The sequence below is a fragment of the Callithrix jacchus genome, chromosome X, assembly GCF_049354715.1.
Source record: "Callithrix jacchus isolate 240 chromosome X, calJac240_pri, whole genome shotgun sequence".
Taxonomy (NCBI): Eukaryota; Metazoa; Chordata; class Mammalia; order Primates; family Cebidae; genus Callithrix; species Callithrix jacchus.
Window position 1 is genome coordinate 17,964,793 of NC_133524.1, and position 17,033 is coordinate 17,981,825.

At 39.7% G+C, this 17,033-nt stretch overlaps 1 protein-coding gene across 4 annotated transcripts in view; it reads left to right on the plus strand.

The window, feature by feature from the left end:
* NHS (NHS actin remodeling regulator) overlaps positions 1–17,033 on the plus strand; it is a 368,567-nt gene that overhangs the window by 267,467 nt on the left and 84,067 nt on the right. The gene's annotated exons all lie outside the window — the stretch shown is intronic.

Consider the following 17,033-nt stretch of genomic DNA (forward strand, 5'->3'; position numbering starts at 1 on the left):
ATAATCAAAGATGCCTTCAAGTAGGACTTGGCAGATATTGCATTCAGCACAATAAAAGCTGTGGGAGAAATGATTGCTTTTATCTTAACGCAAATTTTATTACCACCAGGTTTCTTTATAAAAATGTTAGAGGTTTGTGTGTGTGTTTATTACATAAACAGTGGAGTTACTCTGATCTTCACCAGCTTTCAAACTGGAATCTCAAAGGGAGTTTTATTTACTAGATTTAAAGCCACGGAACAATTATTTCTCATGATTGCCTTATAAGCATAGGAATAATGCAGGGAAAAACAAACTCTCTGCATTCTTTCCTTTTCAACCCCTGCCAAATTTCCTCAATCTGGAGGAAGACACAACCATGTGCTAGCAATGTCAGATGTTGTGGCTGATAGACTATATTTGGACTAGGCTTAACCAGGGATAAGATGGTTTTCAGGAAAAGTGGGGTACGGGACTCAAATTTCAGGCTCCTGTTGCAACTGGCTTAGGAGGGTGTCCTGGAGGCTTGGACAGGTGTGAGAATCACTTAAGCTGATCAGGCAAACTCTCAGAGACACAGACCCTTATGCCAACTTACAGTCAGTGGTTAGAAAGTACAACTACTACTGTCATTATGTGTGCCCAGATCTCTGGGTATTTGTCTTCCCCAGAAGCAAAGCTTGTCAGTATCAATGTCATCTTAAGTCCCTTAGTTCATTCCTGGGAACCCTGCATTCAGAGGGAGCAAGGTATAGGCTGCTACTGTCTTATGGCAAAGACCATTTTGTCAATTTTACTGATGTTTTGTATTTTAAAATTAATGCATCTGATTTTATGTTCTTTACTTGAGATTTTAAAGTGTGAAAAATATTTCTTAAATTGAATGTTTCATTTAAAAATGTGAGAATTGAAAGCTATAAATTTACCTCAGAGTACAGCTTTGATAATTTCCATTGGTTTTTCTATGTGGGCTTATTGTTGTTGGTGTCAACCTCAGGATAGTTATTTCTGGTCAAGACAGCATGGTGTGAGGAAAATGGGCTTTGGTGTCTGCCAGATCTGGATTTGAATCTTTACTCTGCCCTTTATCAGTTGTGTGACTAAGTTATGGGTCCAACTTCCTTATCTCTAAAATGGAAATAATTATATCTGCCTGTTGTATTCTTTAAATGATGATGAAATGAAAGAATGCAAGCAAAGGACTTAGCATGGCACACTTAGTAGATGCTCAATCCGTGGTAGCTATGGATAGTAATAACAAAAATAATACATTACTGGCACAGACAAAAGCTTTGTGGCTGGGAAGTACTCTCCAGTTGCATGTCTTAGGCAGAGGGCCAGGATAGTGGGTATCCTTTCTGGATCAAACTACTTATCCTAATGTCCTCCAGAGACACTGGCAGATGGGACATGGAATACCAACAGTGTGCCTAGGGGAGGGCCTGCAGCCAAATGTTACACTGAATTGAGCATGCCAAGGCAAGCCAGGAAAAACCTCAGCATAAAAACTCACCATTCAAAAATTCCCCTGAACTGTCTTAATGTCATTTTCTCTTGTGGGATGTTCCTGAATGAACTATTTGAGCTTCTCTATCCCAGATCTGGCTTCTTTCCTGGTTACCCAGCTGGTTTGCTTTCCCCTCTGCAGGGTTTTGACTATACATTATAGCCAGAGCCTTGAGGGAAGTGAGCATTTGGGGAGTAAAACTTTATGGAGCAGCATCTGTGTTGGGCAGTAGGCTTGGCTCTGAACATCAAACAAGACGAAGAAACAGTTCTGTTCTCGAGGACTTCCAAGTCAGGTGCCTTGGCCCATTTTCTGTTGCTATAACAGCCTACCACAGAGTGGGTAATTTATAAAGAAAAGAAATGTATTACTTATAGTTCTAGAGGCTGGGAAGTTCAAGATCAAGTGGTTGCATCTGGATGGCTTCTGGTGAAGGCTTCATGCTGTGTCATAACATTGTGGAAGGCATCACAGGATAATAGAGGGGTTGCACTGAGCCAAACTGGCTTTTATAACATATCTACTCTTGTGATAATTAACCCATTCATGTGATAAGCCACTTAATGTATTAATCCATTTAATCCATTAAATCATTAATATGTTAATCAATTAATCTATTAATACATTGGGTTATGGACAGAGCCCTCATAGTCAATCACTTCTTAAAGACTCCACCTCTTAATACTATTAAATAAGGGTTTATGTTTCAACATGAGTTTCTGAGGGGACAAACATTCAAACCATAGCATCAGGAGAATACTGACCTTCGAACACCAGAAAGGCTAAACACAGTGCCTTCAGGCCCATCCATAGGAAGGAGGAACCAACTCTTTCTTGTGGGGTAGCATGGGAAGCCAAGTGAGGCTGATGGAGGAGAGGATTTTTGAACTGACTTTGTCAGAATAAATAGGTTAAGATGTATCAAGTTTTGGGTGACTTTTAAAAAATGTCTATTTGCCTTTGGTTGATTCTTGCCTTCTCTGAGACTGGGAGCCTAAGAGGTGATGGAGAAGATAGTAAGATTTAGGAAGGGATAAGGCTGCACAAGCTATAAGAAACTGTAATCTGCTAGCCACACTCTCTCCATCCTGCAGAACCCCACTGTATGTAGAGGTAAACTGAAGTGAAAGTTACTTATTTGTGTTCAAGGCAGAATCTTCTAATTTCCTCTGAAGCCCACCCTGTACTTCATAATACTTCGTTAGAAGCATGGCTGTCTCCCTCCTACGTTCTCTTTTTGGCTCAGCAAGAATACTGGAAACTCCATTATCCTGAAGGATATTACTTTTGATGACCTTGCATGTGGCTATAACTCATTGATCTTGAATGTAGCTGTACCCCCTGGCTCCTGAAATGGAAGAAACGAGATACAGAAGGAATTAATCTCAGTCATATCCTTTCACAACTGAAACACTGAACTGGTTCCTCAACATCCAGAGGCCAAATGTCAAGCTCCAATAAGGGGAAAGATGCAAATTCTTCCTCAGCTTCAGGGAACAGAGGCCTCCCAGGAATGTTGTCTTTGATCCTTTCTTGATCCCACCTTTGCAATTGAGTGAGGAGGAAGTTTTGATTTATTCTTCAAATACTCTTCAAATCACTCTTCTCTCACCACTTTGTCTCTGTGTTATGCTTACCATGGATGACATTTGGCCATTAACAACTAAGCTCCGTCTTCCATCTAAGTTTGTATCCCTGGAAACATTCACTGGCAAGTAAGAGCTGGATGATTAATTTTTGAATAAGGATATGTTTGAGAACAGACCAGGGACACACATCAACAGCCACAGAGCCCTTGGCTTAAACAGATGATAAATTTTGCATCCCAACTAATACAGGCCTATGGTTCCTACTCTAAAAACCAGGGGTGATGACAGGAGCCATGGGTTTCTAGTGCTTTCCACACCTATCTCAGAAAGCAATCAAGATAACCACTTGGGAGAATTAAGATAATTGTGTGCTGAGTGTTTTTCCATAAGCAAGAGCTGATTTGTCGCTTCTCTTGATTAGGCTTTTATTTTGCCCTTCCACCCCTCTCCCCTGAGTTTTTAGTTGCTTCTTTATTTATTTTTTTTTTACACAAAAGACATCATGGGTAAGAAGAGGAGATTTTATTTTGAAGAACAATGACCACATTAACAAGGTGACAACAGATAAGCTAAAAGTCACTCCATTTTCTGCCAGGGAAAAATGTTCTTTGCTGCCAAATTGCATTCTGCTTCTCTTTGTCTACTCTCCTTTTATGGGAGGGTGGCAGGCCTAACCACTGATGGACTCAGAAGAAATATCTGGGAGATGAGATACACCCTTGATTCATATGAGAACAGAAGCTTTTGAGTTCAATGATAGAAAATGACTTCCTTTCCTGTTCCACAACATTCTTGTGGCTGGAGCCCTCTGTAGGACATTTCTCTGCCCTTGGTCCAACATATCAAGCAGAAATAACTATGAAATCTGAAACTTGGTAAAGGGCAAAAAACCAATTTATTGCAATTTAATAGATATCTAGGCCTAGATCATATTCTGTAGGTATAGAATCTGCCCTACATCCTGTTCTGTATTTGGGGCAAAGCTGAGAACCTCGCTATCTTTAAAGTGTCACAGCTATATTTAGAGACCCAACCCATCCAGCACTCAGTGAAAGAATAGTAGAGCCAAATCCATGTGTGAGTATAGTCCCAAGTGCGTCTATTTAAAAAAAAAAACAACAACAAACTTCGAAATGATTGAAGAAAGAAAATGTGGTTGTGGTTGATGGATGAAAGAGGTGACAAGGAAAAGGGAAGGAAGCTTCTAAGGAAGTGAGATTTGAGCTAGGCTTTCATGAATTGGTAGGAATTTATTAGCCAGAGAAACATTTTAGGGTATATCTTTCTAAGTTTTGGTTTCTTTTGCAAAATCACATAGGCTTGCTGTGAAGATTTAATGGTGTAATTAAAATAGTGCACATGGCACAGTGCTTGAGACATAAGGACTGAATAAATGGTTGTGGCTGTAGTTGTTGTCATTGCTACTATTATTATTGCAATTAGGAGGTGGTATTGGAAGTATGTGAAAAGGACCTTTGTAGGGGCATGATGCTATTACTTACAGGTAATTAAAGCCCTTTTTTTCTGATCTCTTTTTCTCTGATCTGACCCCATTCTTTCTGATGCTGTCATCTTTTATATTTTGGCATACATTGGTTAATATTAGTTCACTTCTGGCAAGATGAAAGCAGACCCAGTCAAGTCTCAAAAGATTTTTTTTTAACCTCACTCCATTTCCCAGTATAACATCTTATGCACTGGTTTACAATTTCAGTAGTGGGTGGATATTTGAGTGAAGATGTAAATATAAAACCAATAGCTTATGCTATAATTTCTCCAGGAGTCTTTGTTTTTAGCAACTTATTTTAGCAATTTTGAAAAATGTTCGCTTCAGTTATTTTTATTTTCTTCTAATCTGTTTATCTTCCAGTGATTTCATTCAAGTCATAAAGGCAAGGTGTTTCTGGAAATAAGCAATGAAACATTACTTTTTTAAGTTTAGCAGTTAAGATGGCAGTCTAAGTATTTTTGCTTCATAAGTGATAGATACAATATGTTTGAGAGGGGCTTGTCCATTGATATTGGGAACTGAGGAGTTTGTCAGATGCAGTGGCTAGGGGAAACCAGGATGTTAATGTTAAAAGTAATTTAATGACTTATTCTGTGCTCAGGAGGATTATGCTAATTGCTTGTACATAGCTTATCCTCATCACAACCCTCTGATGCAGATACAATTATTATTCTCATTCCATAGATGAAGAAAATGAGGCTTAGAATATTTACATAACAACTTGCCCAATATTACAGCTTGTTTGTTGCAGAGCCAGAATTTAGACTCAGTTCTTTCTAACTCCAAAACCTATGTTTTCTGTTTTGTTTTGTTTTGTTTTACCAGTAGGTTATACTGTCTGCAGAAGTTTGAAAATAATGATCCCAAACTAAACATGGGAGTGATGTTTTTAGGTAATCATACAGTGCCTTGGGGAAAGTGGGAGCTCTTAATGAGATTAAGGGTTAAAAGCTGTGCTATGGCCTGTGCTACAATCTCTGTTCAGTTCATCCAAAGTAGAAGAAATTTAGTTCTGATTTGAAGGTGCAAACACTGGTCATAAAAAATGGCCTTAACCAAAATACAAAACTGTGAGCTGAGAAGTGGTGTCACTTAGACAAGGGACAGAGCCAGTAGTGTCCTGTGTCTTGAGCAAAGGGAGTGATCTGGTGGGTAAGGCCTGTTACTTTAACTTTCGGTTTCTTTAATGACACTAGAACTCTTTGCTAATTAACTTGATTGCTTGCAACTGATAAATTTATTACTAAGCATTGTTAATCAATGATATATTGTTCAAATATTCATTTCTCAGGAGAAGGTTGTAAATGTCCTCTGGGATCATAAAAGGTGATGGATTAACAAGTGCTGGTAGTTGTGGTAGGTCAAGAAGTTACAATGCAGAATTTCCCACTCTGTTGTTTGGATATGTTGGCAGGTCAGCATAAAGAGATGGTGCTTTTCCATGATGAGAAAGATGATGGTCTGTCCTCTAATTTCTTAACTTTACCATCTGGTGAAGTTGCGTTCAGGGACTATATTTTACCTCATTCAAAGTCTCTGAATGAAGTAACAGGTAGCAGATATGACTACAACTCTTTCTGTAGTTAAGAAAACCTATTTTTAAATGTCTCCCATCTACAATTGGCTATTTTCATACCACCATCTCCTTTCTCAAATTCCCCAAGGCCACTTGCTCTGGATAACCACAAAGCTGCTCTGGGCCAACAATGCCACCTGTTGACTGGAACAGAAAACTCTTGGATTCAACATTTTTCCTTTCCACCTCCTTTCTTGCACTTTGGAATGTGTCTCTGAAGTTCCCTGCACCAGCCAGATGTTCCAGTCATACAAAATTGCTTGCAATTTCTCATTACATCATGCTCTCTCACACACCTACAGGTCTGTATACACTAAACCCTCTGAATGCTTTTATGACCTATTTTGCCTGGATATTTTTTCAGTTTAGAAGCCTTGGCTTAAGCATCACTTTTTGGGGAAGACTTTCCTGAAATTGCCCAGGGTGATTTAGTTATCTCCATTTCCATAGCCTATATGGAAAGAAAAGATAGTTGTGCCTGTCTGTCTTTTAGTGCATGGTGGTGCTTCCAAGGGAAGAGAGTGAACTGGTACCCCTATGAGGATCTGAGCCAGTGGCAGAGATGGGGAGGGGTAAAGTCAGGCATGACCCCGAACAGTCTTTTATATGATCATCTGAGGTTTTTTTGTAATTGCATGCCTCATCATAAATACTCTTACAAAATCAGCACTATTGTTTATGTTATGTAATGTAAAATAATCTCTCCTCAAACAATCATTGAGTAAAGCTAGTGGTCCAGGAAGATCCCTCTATATTTATCCTGTGACTTTCTGAACTGCCAGGCACAACACAGTGTATCTGGGGAGTGCGCATAAGTCCCTCTGAAAACCAGATATAAAATAGTGTCTCTCCAGACAGCCATTCAATGATCTCCTTCAGAGTGGGCACTAGGTCTTTCATCTCTGCTATAGTATTGTCTAGTGGATTTTAGATACCCAAGAAATATTATTTTTTGGAGTGAGTTAATCTTTCAAGTGATATCAGACATAATAAAGAATCAGTGTCATTAATCTCCTAAAAGATAGATATTTCATTTGCATACCTCAAAGTCTCCATCAGCCTACTAACTCTTTCTCCAATTATTCTTGCATTTCATCAGGTGCTGGAATTTCAAATTAATTTTTAAAACTGTCTTCTTGAGTTATATTAACATTGTTTACTCACTACCATGATATCAATATTGTTTTCCACTCTTCATTGTAAATACATATTTCCCAGCAGTATTTTAGGGGAAATAAGCCTTGATGGAAAAACCTGGAACTCCAAACACCATCTGTAGTTTCTCTTCCATGGGAAAACATGTCCTGAATTAAAAGGAAAAACTGACTTACAAATGAGCTTCAGAACACTCTGAGGCTGAAGACTGACTGTGTTCAAGCATCAGACTCCTACATCCTACGGCTCCAATTTATACAGCTTACTGCCCGGAGCCTGGGGGCCTAAGGGAGGGAGCCTAAATCCAGAAACACAAAGTGACATCCTAGAACCGCTGAAGTGGTCAGGGAGGACCTCAGGGAGGATCTGCTGGACTCTTTCAGAGTTCTATCAGCATCATCACTAGGCCATCTTGGACACATATTGACCATCCCAGAAAGCCAGAAAACTTCTTTCTTACAAATCCTACTGAGACTTATATCTCTATGATCCCCAACCTGTTCCCTCTGAGACAAGAAACATCTGAACCATCTGTTGTCTCTCTGTTTCAAAAAGTCAATTTAAAAAATATTGTTTATTAAGAAATATTTATGAGTAAAGGAGATTCTATGTACAAAGCAACTTTCTAACACATGATCCATTAATTATGAAATTATTCTGCAGAAACTTCCTGTTGATTTGTCTTTCTCCTTTTATGTATATATGTATGTATGTATATATTGCTTTAGAGTCAGGGTCTTGCTCTGACATCCAGGCTGGAGTGATTACTGTGATCATGGCTCACTGCAGCCTTGAACTCCTGGGCACAAGCAATCCTCCTACCCCAGCCTCCCGAGTAGCTGGGATTAGCCATTCTGCCCAGCTAATATTTTATTTTCTGTAGGGATGGGGTCTCACTATTTTGCCCAGGCTGATCTCAAACTCCTGGTCTCAAATAATTCTCCTGCCTCAGCCTCCCAAAGAGCTGGGACTGCAGGCATGAGCCACTACGCCCAGCTCCCTTTCTCCTTTTAGAAGTGAATTACTCTAAACCAAAACCTTGCAAGAGCAAGCCAAACTGTGCCTTGATTCTCTTTCATGTCAAAGTCTAGGTGGCAAGATATAGATAAGGGGCTTTTGACAAGAACAGGAGACTTCTCTACCTGGCTTCTCTAGTAAAGCTTCTACTGTCAGAGGGGCCATTGATTCTCCATACCTGGTCATTCCTCTTTCCTGCTATTCCACTTAACCCTATGCTCAAATGAGGAAACCTTCCTTCCCAATTGAGTACATGATACTACTTTTATGTCTCCTCTGCTCTGGAAATGTCATTTCTGATTCTGCTTGGAAGGCAACCAATGGAGGTCCCAGACTAGAGCCTTACTCCACTGTCCTAAGCATATTCTCAGACTGGGAAAAACTTTTGGGAAGCAAGTTCAGAACATGAACTAGGAGAGACTGCAAATACTGGTATAGACAGGTTTGTTTTCATTTATAAGGTTGCTCAACAAAACATTCCCTTTTCTGGAACATAATTAGCAGATGCAGAAAATTATTTAGGGTATAGACCAACATATTTTCTTAGGTTTATAAGAAAGGTTTCCTTCTCTCTGTTACTTCTTTATCTACTCTTTATGAAATCTTGCCAGAGTTGACTAAAAGGAACCTCCTTTCATTACACATCTTTTTTTCCTAAGAAGCAAAATGAACTAAATTAATTCATCCACTCAGTACTGTAAATACAAAATGAAAAAGCCATAGACATATAGATGTAAATACTGCTTCTGTAATTATTTTTTTGTGTGTTTGTATAACTAGAGGGCACTGGGAGAAAGAAAAAAGAAATTATTCAAAGTTCAAAGGCTCCAAGATTTACTAAGAAAATAAGAAAAGGGGAAAAAAAGCCCAAGCATTCACATGCTAAGATAGCTGAACAATCAAGTAATATGTTACCCGCCAGCATTTTCTTCAAAAGAAATAGCTTTTGTAGAAACTGGCGGAAAGTCCAAATCTGAACTTGTTTTCTGATTATAATAAGTAAAGTTACTAATCCCTGTAGAGATTAAGAGTGCAGGCTTTGGAGTTGCTTTCACTATGCTGAAATTCCAACATACAGTCAAGGTTGAGAACACTGCTTTAAGTATTTAGTTGTAACCATTATGTCTTCCTTTCTCAGATAGTTCAATTTGGCCCTAATTTGGTTTATAATTACAGCATTCCTTCCTTCCTTTTGAGGGTCTCCATCTGTAAGTTTCCCAAGTATGTGGAAAGGGAGGACAGACATCTCTTTCCTTCTCTCCCATCTGTGTCTTTGTATACCTTATCTTCTTAGGAAGACAGCGTGACTGTTGTTAAATACAAAACTGACCCCACATTCTAACAAATCATAGCTCTTCTTGGCCCATAGCATTACTTGTTAATTTCAATGATGGATTTCTAGGGGTCATGCAGTGGCATTAGCAGTCTTTAAACAACCCATCATCTCTTCTTCTCTTCCTTCCATTCACTGATTGTTTCTTGACGGAGGCTCTGAGCCATTCACCTTAGTGATTCTTTCTCCTTAAGTATATCACCCAAAATCAAGCTGCCAACCCCAGGATTGGAGGAAGATAGGTGGCCTTCCGGTACTGTATCCATAGGGATCCTTTCTGAGCTGGCACTTTCATGGGGCATATTGAAGTATTGTGAAGACCTTGAGCAGCAATGGTATTTTGAGCCATCAGAAAGGATTTGCCTTTTTTTTTAAAGTCTTTAGTTTATGATCCTTGTGCTCAAACTAACAATCCTCAACCATTAGTATCTGTTTTGACACATGGCCAGAAATTTATTTTAAAGAACTGCATTAGTTAGTGTTTTCTGTATAACAAATCACCCCAGTACTTAGTGGCTTAAAATTTAGTCGGTGGTTCTTCTGGTCTTCTCGTCTGTGTAGCTTGCTTATGTGTCTATAGTCAGCTGGGGCTGAATGACTTAGAGTGGCCTTATTCACATGTCTAGTGGTTAGCAGATCAAGATGGGGGTAGGGGACAACTGGGTCACCCATACCTCATCATCCAGTAGGCTAGACCAGGCTTCCTCATGAGCAGCAGTAAGCAGGGCAGGTGCCAAGATCAGCAGAAGCAGAAGTTGCAAGGCTTCTTGAGGCCCAGGCTCAGACATGTACAATGTCACTTCTACCACATTCTTCTGGACAAATCAGGTCATAAGGCCTGCTCAGATTCAAAGTAGAGAAATAGACTCCTCTTGCTGGGAAATCTACTGCAATAACAAAGCACCTGCATTTGCAAATTTATATATGTAAATTAAAATGGATTTGAAGTTCTCCCAATAGTAGGGTAACTCTCCTTGTATTCAAATAAATGGGAGAAAAAGGGATGGGAATTTCCCAAGGTTGTGATAATGAGTGGTTCACGTAAATACCATGGATCATGGCAGAAAAAGCTTTTGAAGCCCAGGAGGCAGTGCAGTGAGCTGGAAAGGGCATGAACCTTAAAATCAGACAGACTAAGTTCAAACTCTATCTCTCCAACTCATTAGTTGGATGGCCTTGGGCAAGTTATTTAACCTCTCTGAACATCAATTTCCTCACCATAAAACAGGAATAATAATACCTAAGGCACATAGCTGTTGTGAGGATTAAATAAATAAGATTATGGGGTAATGTCCAGAACCTAGTAAAGAGCCATGTCATGTTGCTAGTTTCCTTCCTTGACCCATTAATTTTGTGAAATCGGTGTGTAGTGGGCATAGTGATTCTTTCACTCAGAATCAAAGCTGTCCTACCCCTTTCCCTGCCAGATACCAGCTTGTCTTTTTTTACATATTGCATATCTTTGAGAGATGACTTCAATACAGTATGTTTCAACCTGGGATCTTTGCAATGTTTGCAAACATAAACTTACAGTTAAAAATTTCAAGACAATTCTTAACTTTGATGCTATCAATTATTTCACATTTTTGAGTTGTGCATAGCTTGGTTTTTTTTAATGGTCTGGATATACTGTGCAATTCTGGAAACCCACCATCAGAAAAGGAGGCTTTGAAATAATAGAAGTTGGTCAGCAATGTATGGGAACCATGTTTTTTCAGGAAGGATGACTTTATATTGGATAAGGTTTTCAAACATATCCAGGAATTCTAAGTAGTAAGGTTGGTCTTTGGGGGCTAGAAGAGGCCAGGTTGGGCAAAACCTTTGTTTAATCTTCTCCTCTAACACATTCTATAGGGCTCCATTTTGGCTAAATCATCATAATTCCCACCAAGACAGCACAGAATGATAATGGTTTTATTTATTATTTTATATTCATTGCCAGTATATGCAAAGTTTTATAGCTTGCTATAAATCGAGAGGGATTATCACAGCTGTTACTTATTTTAACAGGTCACAATACAGTAGTTTATGCCAGATGGTTTGGAGAATATTGAGGGAGAAATTTTATACAGGCAGCCATATAGATACTAGCTTGGGTAGTCACACCCTGAAATTAATTTCCATTTGTTATGATATAAAATATATATGAATAAACACATAGTTCCTTATGAATGAGTGATCTATTTTATAGCACCTATTTCTTCTGAAAGTCATGGGGGTCCCTTGTGAGCAGTGGTGGGGCAGCAGTAGTAGTAATGTGCAGCTACTAGGATAGATGAGTAAAGCTCCACCACATGCATAGCTCTGGAGCGGCCATCCAACTTGCTCAAGGGAAGTAAGCCTTGGAGACAAAACTGAGTTTTCATAATTGAGTCTTAAGTACGTATTTCAGTCAAAGAGAGTAAAGCAGGAAAGTCACCCTAGGTAAACATAAAGAGAGAGTGGGTATAATATAAATAGAGTGGAGCTAGAATTGGGATCCTCAAGATCACCCACAAGGTCAGTCTGAGACCAAAAGGTTATTCAGCCCTGGGCAGATCACAGAGCATATTACTTCCCTTGCAGATGCTGAAGTTTATGGGTAGAATGGCCAATTCTGGATGCTCAGCAGAAACAGGAGGAAGAAATAAGTACTGATGATCAGAAATCATTTTAGAAGGTATTTTTGGATCCAAGTCTCATAGAAAAATTGACTTACACAATGGAAGATATAGAGAAAATTTTACTCATCATCTCTACCCTCCCTATTTTATAGATGAAGAAATAGGCCAAGAGGATCATTTAAATTTGATCATCTTAGTTTTTTCAACAAATAAGTAAAATCAGACTGTCGAAGTATTTGGGCTCCATTGGCTTCCTCCAACCTTTCTCCCTTTGATCCAGCCCCACGAGTTCCTCTCCTGTGTCCCACCTCATGCTGGGAAAGAACCACATTCCCATCTATCAGAATAATCCAAAGACCAGATCTAAAGTACACCTGTATTTTCTTGGTAAATTGTCTGAGGCATAAAGGTAATATACCACCTCTTGAACTGATTTAAAACTATTTAGCCTTTTGGAGTCAATTCTTCCAGCTCCTGTAAAATAGGAGTCAATTAAGATCTGTTTATATCAACATAATACTTAACAGAAAAGGTGAATTTAAAATGGAGATTTGGAGCATATAACAGCTAAAATCTATCTGTACAAAATCAGGAAGTAACAGTATTTTGACAGTTGAACGGTCCATTCATGTTGAAGGACAGAACTGGAATCTGTATTATGGACTCTCCCAAGATGGCTAGTAGAAGAATGAAAGCTTTCAAAATTTGTAAAGTCAATAATACAGAAATACCTCCACTTTTTTCAGAGCTGCTGAGCTTCCAGTAACTTCAGCTTTCATGAATATAGCACCAAACCTGGAAGTAAGTGAAAAGAGTTTCCCAAGGCTACAAATAATTGTCAGCAATCCCACAGACTATATCGTTTTGGCTCTTGCCAGAGAATTGGTAAATCTTCTTTAATGGACAGATGTTTCCCAGCGATGGGTATCTGTTATCCCCAGCTCACTGGAGGCTTAAACTCTGGGGAAAGGAGCTAAAAGAAGGTTGAGAAAGGAATGATAGTGGAGAACTAAATACCAAGGGAAGAACATGGAAATCCAAAAAGGAGTCTTAGAAATGTGTTATTGTAGAAACCAATAATAAGATTTCTTAATAAAGACCCTAATTAATCAGAAAACATTAAATTGTGTGTTGTAGCATCTGACTAAAAAGATAGGAAAGTGAATTACTCAAGGCAGCCTAATTCTAGTAATAAAACCCTAATATTTCAGTGGCTTACCTCTCACTTTCCTTGCAGTTTAGTGCTGGTCAGCATGTAGATGGGTACCTGGGTCCCTCCCACCTTGGGAATCCACCACCCCATAGAATCTCTGTGTTCAGCCAGTAGGGAAGACAAGAAAGTGTGTGTGGGAATAGGTAAGAGGTTTTATGTGCTAAGGCTGGAGGCACAGGTAACTTCTGCCCACATTTCATTGGCCAGGACTCAGTTACAGGGCTGCACCTAACTGCAAGTGAGGCTGGGAAATGTAGTTTAGCTGTAGGAGAAAGAAGGAGACAGTTTGGTGAACAATCAACTAGTCAGTTTCTTCCAGGGAAAGTATAAAATATGCTTCAGAACAATAAGGGGCTTCAGAAAATTGTTCTTGGTTGGATAAACTTTAGTTATATGGAAAATTACCTATGTAGACTTTACCATTTCCTAGCAATACCAGTTAAAGGAAATAGTTATTTCCTGAGCCTCACTGTAGATCAGAGTTTGGCAAATTATGGCCCAGGGGCCAAGTCCAACCCACTCTCTATTTTTGTGAAGAAAGTTCCATTGGAACACAGCCACATCCATCCATATATGCACCATCTATGGCTGCTTTTGAGCTACAACAGCAGAGTAGACTAGTTGCAACAGAGACTACAGAGCCAGCAAAGCCTAAAATACTTTCTACCTGGCCCTTTACAGAAAAAGTTTGTTGATCCCTGCTATAGATCATCACTGTTCTAAAGAAGAACACGTTTGCAATTGTCTGTGAGACCTGGTACCCTTGGCTTTCAGTAAAAACATCAATATGTCAAAGAGACATCTGCACTCCCATGTTTATTGCAGCACTAATTTGCAATAGCCAAGATATGAAGTCAACCTGTGTTCATTAACAGATGAATGGATAAAGAACATGTGGCTTATATACACAATGGAATAATATTCAGCCATAAAAAATAATAAAATCCTATAATTTGCAGCAACATGGATGAAACTGGAGGACATTATGTTAACTGAAATAAGCTAAGCACAGAAAGACAAACATGGCATGTTCTCACTCATATGTGAGAGCTAAAAAAGTTGATCACATAGAAGCATAGAGTAGAATAGTGGTTATCAGAGGCTGGGGATGGTGGTGTGGGGATAAGGAGAGTTTGGTTAATGAGTTAAAAAAATTACAGCTAGATAGGTGGGATAAGTTCTAGGGATATATAGCACTGTCGGGTGACTGTAGTTGATAAGAATTTATTGTGTATTTTGAAATAACTAGAATAGAGGATGTTAAATGTTTCCAACACAAAGAAATGATAAATGTTTTAGGTGATTGATTTGCTAATTACCCTATTTTGGTCATTTCACATTGTACACATGTATTGAAATATCATACTGTATGCCAAAAATATGTATTATTATGTATCAATTAAATAATTAAAAATATATATCAGAAAGATGGGATACCTATATGGACTGGGCTGTAAACTCAGCCCTTAGAACGTCAGCTCCAACTGGGCCCAGACTCTGCTGTATCCCCACAAGCACCCAGCACAGTACCTGACATCTAAGAGATACTCAGTAAGGGCTTCTATTTGAAACTTGGAGCCATAGGAAGCATCAGGTACCCTAACTACCATACAGAGGATAGGGGGACCCCAGAAAAAAATGCTATAAATTAGATATTCTTATTTTCATTTTACAAATGAGGAAATGATTCAGAGAAGATTAAAGATTCAGAGACGCCAAATAATTTTCTGAAGGCCACATTTGTTAAGAACTGGAGGAGCTAGAATTCAAACACAGATATTTCTGGGTACAAGGCCTATGTGTGTGTTTTTTTTGTTGTTGTTTTTTGCTTTTTCCTCTCTGCCATTGGACTTGCTAAGATCTCATTCAAATTTAAGCAATCTAGTTATATCATTATTTTTGCCATCACTGTTAACAGCCACCTCATTACTGTAAAGATCAATACAAAGGAGAAAAGACATGGCCATTTTCATTGCTTTGTGAAGTTTTGCAGACCTTATTGTCAAAGCTCTCATGTGATAGAGCAGCCCTGAAAACCCTGAGCAATGCAGTTCATTTCCCTGGGCTGCATGATTAGTGGCTTGGCTGCTAGCTACCCATGTACTTGCCAGGGATTGCTGTCAAGGGCAGCCATTTTGCTCACCCTAATGTAAATTCTTATGTCAAGACCTGAGAGGTTTGAGTCCATACATGGGGAGGCCTCCTGTTTGAAGTTGGTCTGAGAGCTTGTTAACACACAAATGGCCAGGCCTCACTCCAGAGTCTGATTTAGCAGGCCTGAGGAGGTGCATCTTTACCAAGTCCCCAGGGGCTGCTGGTCCTTTGAGGAGCAAGGCTAAGGCAAGGACCTCTCTTTACCTTTGAGAAGCTCTGACTGGTATTCCCATCCACATCACATCTCCCATCAGTAGCCAATCCATCATGCCTTCCCAAAGCCTCAGGGGTCTAGGTCTGCCCTTGGCATGCAGAACTTCTCCCACTGACCCCTTGGTGACATTTGACATTATAAATCACCTTGCCTTCTTAAAACTCTTTCGTCCATCCCCGTTTCTGAGATGGGGCTCTTCCCCCTTCCATCCTGTTCTCCTGCTTCTCTGAGTAATCACTCTCTTTCTCTCTGATGACATTTTCCTTTAGTCACCCATCCCTTAAACTTTGAGGTGCACGGCCATCTTCTCACCTTCACTGGGGGAGTGGCCATGCCATCTCCTCCCACCTCATCCTTCCTGTCCCAGCCACACTCTGTCTTCCAGAGGGACTCCTGCCAAATTCTCTATCCTTGCTGGCAGCTAGCAGCCCTCCAAGGAAGCTAGCGGAGAACAGCCAACCCACACTGACTTGGGTTTGAGGTGACACTTCATGTGAACACAATCATTAATTCATAGTAATGCCAATTAGGAAATATTCTTTATTTCACACACAGGCAAACCCCAAGATTTCTTATGACCTTGGCAAGTAGAGTGTTTCACAAGTGTGAATTCTAGAGAAGTTACAGGCCTCGTAGATATAGTATTGCCCACACATGCAAACCTGCCCAGCGCTTAAACATCCTTAGTTGAAAATGGGCAACCCACTCAGAAAATAGTCAAGTTTTACCTAAACGGGTTTCAAAGACATATTACCAAAAGCAACATCCCACAAGTCATCTTTGGATAATTTCATTCACTGGGTTTCTTCTTGTTATGCATGGTGTTAGGATATATCCCATAAGTGTTGTCTTCGAAACGGCCCTAAATGACTCTCTGCCTTCTGCATTAGGTTGCTATACAGAGAGCCTAACAACTTAAGCTAGGGGCACACACTACCATGGTTTTTCACACTGGTTCAACCTCAGATCTGGTTTAGTAAATCACTGCTCCCTGGAGATTAATACATGGCTGCAAAGGCATTGTCCTTGCAGTGTTTTTCAGCCTGGGCAGGGTGAAATGTGTCTAGGATGTGAGGTTTCAGCGTCCGGAGATGAATGAGGGGAGGGGACGCAATGTCACATTTTTCGGGTGCTCTAGTTCTATGTGGGCACATGCTCTATGCCAGTCTCTGTCCACCCTCTT